Genomic DNA, 8,055 nt, shown 5'->3' with positions numbered 1-8,055 from the left:
AAGTATGTCGGAGTAATCATGGATGTTCGTAATTTAGGATTGTGTTCGCAATTATCTTCATTTCTTTTTGATACGACTTGGTTCTCATTGTTTGTTGTGAAAGGCTTACAACATGATAAGAGTCTGCGAATTCTTTTTTCTTACTTTATATAGAGAAACATATGCTATACTGGAATAATTTATCAAATTTAGCGAGCTGTGAGAAACTTGCTGAATGGACGAGGCAACTTACCTTATACAGTTTGATGCAGAAAACATTCAAGAATCGTATTTCTGTCTTTCAGCTTGGTTATTTTGTAGTGCAAAGGAGGGCTTACAATTAACATAGTATTCAATTGTCCCCACTTTTACAAGCTTGAAGAAAGTGAAGTAAGGTCGCAATTTCTGGTAAATTTCACCTTTAAACTATTAGGATAGTTAAGGAAAGAAGAGAAATAAAGTGTGCTTTGAATTATCAGCGAGTCAATCTGTTTGAGGCGATATAGCAGAAGATTCTAGGAGTAAAACTACTGACTGTAATCTCAAAAGTATCTAAAGTCATTAGTTGATGTCGAATCATAGAACATAAAATATCTCATCTACAGTTATATAGGTGGGATTTTTCTTGTAAGATGGCAAAATTTTTGGTCATAAACTAGAAAATAGTATTTTGCTGATGAATATTAAATTATATTCTTTGATGCCTTAGTAAGTTCGATTTTGTCTCTTTGCTGAGCTGCTCTGTCCTGTCGTGTAACAAAATCTGTCTTCAACATTGTTTCGCAAAGTAAAGTCGTTCAAAGGAGGTTGTGAAATGTACATATTAGGAGTTGATAAGCTCCACATAACTACAGTTTCAGAAATTGAAGATGTAGCACTTGAAGCCACTCTTATTAGTGTAGCGCAAGATATGAGCTTCCCAATAGTAGCCACTAATAAATTTGATGGTGGATGAATGTGCTACCATAAATTGCAATTATGTTGTTTCCACCTTGATTCTCTAATCATCTTGTATGTCTCCCACATAAAGTTTCGAATTGGGTGGCTAAATTGACATAGTTGGCCTTTCAAAGAGTCTCTTGCTTCTAGTGCTTTACCACTAATTTTCTCGGAATTGAGTTCTTTACATAGTACAAACTCTAACTAATGAATGTGATCCAAGAGTTATGACTGAGGGTATGCCTATATTCATGATAGAATCTGATGGAAGACAAGATTATAAGTTTGGCGATAACTGTACCTAGAACATTGACCTGTAGGATCTAAACTTGAAGTTTTTCGATGCCTATCTTAGTGAAACTGTAGCCCTGATGGTTATTTTAACTCCGGAGGGGGTTATAGATTAAGGAACTTGGTGATTGGCTTAGCATCAACGTGTGCTCTAAATGGTTTTTTCATTGAACTAATACATTCTCAACTCTGTTTGATGAGTAGATCCTTATTGTTATGCAACCCCCCCCCCACCCTGTTGATTAGGTGGGTTGAAAAATGATTGCTTAGATTCCAGTTATTGTGCCTTGGACATTCTAGCCCCCTACGATTTCCTTTATGCACAGTCTAGGCATGAGCCTGATGCTCTTCAAGAGAAGATGAGGAAAGGGTTAGTAGCAAATACCTGAGAGGCCCGCTATTTTGGATCATGAATCACAAAGTATCTACACAAGGGGTGAGAGTGAACTTCTAGTTTGTGTATTAGGTCAACAAATTCTTGCTCCTTTCATCATATAATTTGCGCATCATTGAAACATTGATTAAGAAAGACAATGTGTATTGTTTTGGTATAAGTGATATAACATTATAACATTTTGTAGTTGATTAAACGTCCGGAATAGTATTAATTTTGGATGGGAATATGATGAAATCACGCTTCTATCGTTGTTTTAAGGCTTAATTTATATATTTTTAACTTCTTATACATAGCCTCTAGAAGTATGTTTATTATTATCCTTAAAATTATATGGATATATAATGAAGTATCAAATCAAATGATCGATAGAGATGTTATATACCAATTAGTGTTTAGCATTGTTTAGTTGGAACGCCTTAAGATAGAAAATAGGAACATCAATGTTGGCAAATTTAGGAAGTAATAATTTAATTTCAAGTCAAACTAGGCTAGCTGGCTAGTAGAGTAGTTCCATAATAATTCATGAATGTAGTGTATACATGACTCATCTGTCCTATGGGTGATTAGAAGGAAGATATACGTTTGATTTTAACAATTGTAGGGTAGTTGATAAATTATCTAGCTGAGTGCTCTTCATTTCTTGAGGACAAGGATCATCTGTATCCTCGTAGTTTTACTGCTCTCAGCAACCTTTGGGTGCAATAGACTTGCTTCTTGTAACGCTTAGGCTTTGATCTCATTTTTTGTTACCTAGTTCCAGTTCTTATGTGAAATTATCACTGTAGGACAGAGTAAATCATTACTTGTACAAATGTCTTTTTTCTGGTTCCAAAATATATTGATTCTTATTGGGAGAAAATTAGGGTGCCCTTTTTCTTTTTTCTTTTCTTTGAGAAACTTCAAATCTGAATTGGAACAGAAAATGATAAAATTAGTGGTTAAACCTTATACAGTTTTCTCCTTGGGGTATGTGCTGAAGTTGATCTAGTGGGGTTGCCGCCTTCCGTTTATCAAGGACACAGATGATCCTTGTCCAGATTAGGCAGCAGTACTGTTGACAGAATTTGCATCTGTCAACAGTATTTTTCTTATTCTATTATCTTGCTGAAGTTTATTATCTGTCCCCTTGCCTATGTGTCTCTGTGCACTCTGTAACCCTTCCATCCTATGCCCTGTCACCCATGACTTTGTCCTACCCTTTCTTCTGGACTCTGTTCATTGTATTATTAATTTTTCCTTTTTATTTTTTTAGGTGATATCTCTTTTTATCAGCCTGATTGATTAAATCTGTGGTTTAGGACTTTAGGTTATACTGAATTGATTTGAGTATTATTATCTGAACATTGTTGTATCAGGAAGGAGATTTTGGATAGTACCCATTTATATGTAGCAAAAAAGTATATCAGACTGTGTGTTAATATCTATGTTGCTGGGCCTTTGCTCCTGGAAACCTTTGCTGATCAAAATGATTTTTTTATATTACTCTAAATTATCGAGATCTTCTGGATTCTTTTGTTTGATGCATATGTTTCCTATCTAAAATTCTTTTTGTTGTCACATGATTATTTGCAGTATAGTTTGCTGGTTTGTGCTAAGTGAGCATATCGTGGACTACCTTTTCCTTGGTTTTTCTCCCCTTCTTTGATACTAGGGCCATTATGAAGGAAAAGAGCTTTAGCATTGCCTTTTGAGAACTTCATTTGGCTTCATTGAGATTCAGAGGAGACTACAATGCATCGTGAGTTTGGACGGCTACTTATCATATGCCGAGGATTTGTACAACACAATTTGAAATGTAAATTAGGCGGAGTACCCCAGTATCAATTTCTCAATGCTCCTCCATGTTTTCCCTCCAAGTTGGTCAAATTCCGTGCTTTCCACCTTGAAGAAGTTTCAGTTTTAACCAATCAAGGAACTGAGTTCCAAGAACTAAATGATTCGAAAGAGCAAACTATCAACATTGATAGGATTGCTTTAAAGGCTCAGAACTTGGTCAAAGAGTTCTCAAATAGCTCAACTGAAGAGCTTGTTCAAGCTCTTGATAGTAGTGGACTTTCTTTAAGTGAGAATCTTGTCCTTGATGTTCTTAGACGTCTTCAATCTGATTGGAAGTCAGCATTTCAATTCTTCAGCTGGGTGTCTAATAATCCAAGTGGGTCTTTCCTAGGGATTAAGGCTTACAATGAAATGCTTGGAATACTGGGCAAGGCAAAGCGGTTTAACGAACTCGACCAATTATTTGACGATATGTTTAACAGAGGAATCATGAATGAGAGGTCATATGGGATTGTGGTTCATCGATATGCTGTTGCTCATAAGATTGATGATGCAATTGACTTCTTTTATAAGAGGAAGCAGTATCGCTTAAGGTTGATTTAATTGCTTTCCAAACACTTCTTATGTCTTTGTGCCGGTACAAGCATGTTGAGGCTGCTGAATTTTTGTTTCATTCAAAGAAAGGTGAGTTTCAGTATGATACCAAGACTTGGAATATTATTCTTAATGGATGGTGTGTGTTAGGCAATATACGTGAAACAAAAAGATTTTGGAATGAGATCATCCGTTCTAGGTGTAGACCCGACAAAATCACATATGGGACTTTCATAAACGCACTATGCAAGTCCGGAAAAATTAGTACAGCGGTGAAGTTGTTACATGCAATGTGGCAGAAGGGTTGCAACCCTGACGTCGAATATGTAACAGTGTCATTGACGGGCTGTGCTTTAAGAAAAGATACCTGAAGCAATTCAGATAATGCGTGAGATGAATGAGAAAGATTGTGAACCTGAGTGGTTACTTACAACTGTCTTATTAAGCACTTGTGTAAGATTCGAAGGATGAATATAGTGTTCCAGTTCTTGGATGAAATGGAGAAGAAGGGAGGGAATGTTTCCCCAAATTCTAGAGCATATAGTCACTTGTTGACATCTGCAAAGAGTCTAAAGGAAGTTCAGAGTCTGCTAGAAAGAATGAAATCAAATGGATGTGAGATGACAGGTGACTTGTATAATTTGCTACTTAAGCTGTATATGAATTGGGATAATGAGAAACTGGTTCAATGAACTTGGGAGCAAATGTCCAACGATGGTATGGGACCTGATCAGCGATCTTACATGATAATGATCCATGGTCGGTATGACCAAGGGAGAATAGTAGAGGCGTTGGATTATTTCAAAGAAATGACTTCAAAGGGAATGATGCCGGAGCCAAGGACGAACTTGTTGATTGATGCCATGAAAATGAAGATGAGCGTGAAAGGTGTCGAATAATCTAGCAAATACCATATTGTCTGCCAATGTCTGGATAGACGAAAGTTGTTGAACATTGCTTAGGACTTTGTTGCGTATAACCATCCTCTGATATATGACTGTTAGGTTTTAGTTAGTTAATTAGGTCTCTGTATATTAAGGTGGATCTAAAGATTCTTAGGTACAATTTTGTAGGCCTGTTTAATCATCAAATAGTAAAATGTTTTTCCACCACATATCTCCGACAAATCGAAAAATTCACCATATACCCCCAATGTGTTTCAGATATTCACCATATACCTATGAGTTTCCGAAAACGTTCACCAAATGCATTTTTTCTAATGGACGTTAACTTGCCTTTTGTGTTGTTTACAATTTTGTCATTATTTACCCTTAATTCTGATCCCTAATCCTAACCCACCACCCCTCCATATGCTACCCCCAGCGTAGCCCCCAACCCTTTTCCCCTCCCCTCCATCCCCCGCAACCCCCCAACAGACAACACACCCACCATCACGCAGACCCCCCAACCGCGACTCCTCCCCTTCGATTTCCCCAGCCCCATCCATCCCCTTAATTTTCCCAGCCAGCCACCACCAAACAGACCTTAATGATGTTGCATCAAACCCCCAGCCCCCAACTTCCCTCCCCCTCCCATCCACCCCCGCAACCCCCTCCCCACACACACAAACAACCCATCCACCACCACAGAGACCCCCCAGCCGCCACCCTCGCAACCCGAAACCTCTCCCTTTCGATTTCCCCAGCCACCCACCACCAAGAAAAACCTTAACCCTATTGTAGTAAGAAATTGAAGGGGAGGGGGACTCGACAACAAGAAATTGAAGGGGGAGGGACGATGTGGCAAGGACATCGAAGGGTAGGGGAACGGTAAGAGACTGCGGGGGGTTCCGGAGGTGGAGGTGGAGGGGAGGGGCGGTGGGTTAGGGTTAGAGTTAGGGGTCAGGGTTAGGGGTTGCGTTTAGGGGTTAATAATGACTATTGTAAAAACGCAAATGACAAGATAACATTCGTTAGAAAATGGTTTTTGCCTTTTTGGTGAACATTTTCGAAACTCATGGGTATATGGTGAATATCTAAACATCGGGTATATGGTAAATTTTACAATTTGCCAGGGGTATATGGTTAAAAAATCGTTAGTAAAAACTCAAAAAGTTGAAAGGAAAAATTTCATAAAAGTACCTTTATAACCAAGTTTTTTTCAAAAAACTATCTTTTAAAAATTTTCTTTAATTTCAAAATACTACCTTATATAACAAATTTCTTTCAATATACCACCATTTATGATTTAACCTCTTAATGAGGTTTAACCACCAATAATGGGGGTCACCACAAAATGCTTATCACTCCCCCCTCTACTTTCCCTCGTCTTTTTCCGTTGCGCATGCCCCGGCCACCAGTAGCAACCCTTAAGGCGACGATCGTTTAATGATTAATAATAACTATAAACATAAAATGGTAGTATATTGAAAAAATTTGTTATATAAGGTAGTTTTTTAAAGGAAAAAAAGTTTAAAAGGTAGTTTTTTTGAAAAAAAAAGGTCATAAAAGGCCGCTTTTTGAAAAAAATGGTTATAAAAGGTTGTTTTTTTTTATAAAAAAAAATTCCATATTGAAAATATACATGGGAAAATGTTAAGCATTTTATATACTAACACTTGTTTTCATGTACTATTAGTTTTTTAAAAAATATGGTTACATAAAGAATTATCTCTATAAAACTATGTCACAAATGGTAGACGCTCTTGTAGAATGATGCATGATTCAATGTACAAACAAGGGATATGCTATATTGTTAGATTTAGTTCATTATTATCCTAGTTATATATTTATGTGAACTATACATGGGGAAAGATTTAGCATTTTATGTACTAACACTTGTTTTCATATACATTTAGATTTTTTAAAAAATATGGTTACATAAAGAATTATCTTCTCAAAACTAGGTCAGAATGGTAGATGCTCCCGTAGAATGATGCATGATTCAGCATACAAACGAGGAATATGCTATATTGTTAGATTTGGTACGTTATTATCCTAGTTCTATAGTTGGGGCATTTTATTTGATCAATTTAGATGGTATTTCGTTTAATATAAATTGTAGATGTCGTACGCCTTTCGATTAATGAAATTTATATTTCCCTTTAAACAAAGTTAGAATATAGTCAAAATAGATATGTGAATTGTATAGAAGCTAAACCATTGCAAGTAAATTATGATGAAAGGAGTTTAAATTGTTGATTTTTCTAAAAATATCGTTTTTAATTTAAATGAAATGGATTTTAAAATAGTAACCTAATGGCGGTGTTGCTGTAAACATGAAGGGAGGTTATAAGTTATTGTTATATCAAATTAATTACAAACTAAACCTTGTCATAATATTCGTTTACCCTTTTTGTTTTCTCATGTATAATAAACAAATTGGTGTATGTTGCAAAAGATATAACTTCTTTAATTTGATTAATGAAATTCATAACTTCTATGTGTAAAAAGTCTTGCATTCAAGCATTGGTTACACCTTTTTCACTCTTTTATTTGGACTTATCTTTTTGGCCAATAATAATAACACAAAATTACTCCCTTCATTTCCTTAAGATCTTCCCACTTACTATTCCTATAGATACCAAGGAAAATCAAGTTGTGTGGGGCATGATGTGAGTAAAGTAGGAGAGAGAAAGGGGTTAAAATAAATAAACAAAGAAAAAGGGGTTAAAGTAGGAGAAAGAAATGGAGTAAAATTGAATTAATAATGTAATGATGGACCATATGATAGTGACATGAGAGGGTAAATAAGGAAATTTGTTTTGCCAAATAAGGAATAAAACAAAAGAGGGAAGATCTTTTGGAAACACCCTTAAACGGAAAGAGGGAAGATCTTTAGGAAACGGAGGGAGTATAACACAACATGGTATTTAGAGTATTTGATAATAAATAGAGGTCATGTGTTTAAAACTCGTGTCTAGTATTTATAATAAGACATCCCAAACATATCAGCAAATTATGACGTGGCACCATGTTATTGCTGAGAAAAGGTGACATGTCGGAAACACTATCAAGAATTAACTTGTCATCATATAAAGATCCACAAAGAATGGTTAAAGAGTTCTACCTCAATCTAGGTTTTGCGTACAACTAGACATGAAATCTTATATGATTTTAAACTCTATTCAAATTAGTTAG

The 8,055-nt window shown here is 35.9% G+C and overlaps 1 pseudogene; it reads left to right on the top strand.

Annotated features, from left to right (window-relative positions):
• The first annotated feature begins 2,510 nt into the window (after positions 1–2,510).
• Positions 2,511–5,081, top strand: LOC125492342 (putative pentatricopeptide repeat-containing protein At3g15200; annotated as a pseudogene).
• Positions 5,082–8,055: the final 2,974 nt, after the last annotated feature.

Source organism: Beta vulgaris, chromosome 1 (genome assembly GCF_026745355.1).
Source record: "Beta vulgaris subsp. vulgaris cultivar EL10 chromosome 1, EL10.2, whole genome shotgun sequence".
Classification (NCBI taxonomy): Eukaryota; Viridiplantae; Streptophyta; class Magnoliopsida; order Caryophyllales; family Amaranthaceae; genus Beta; species Beta vulgaris.
The sequence above is the reverse complement of the archived record's forward strand: the minus strand, read 5'-3'. Positions and strand labels throughout refer to the sequence as shown.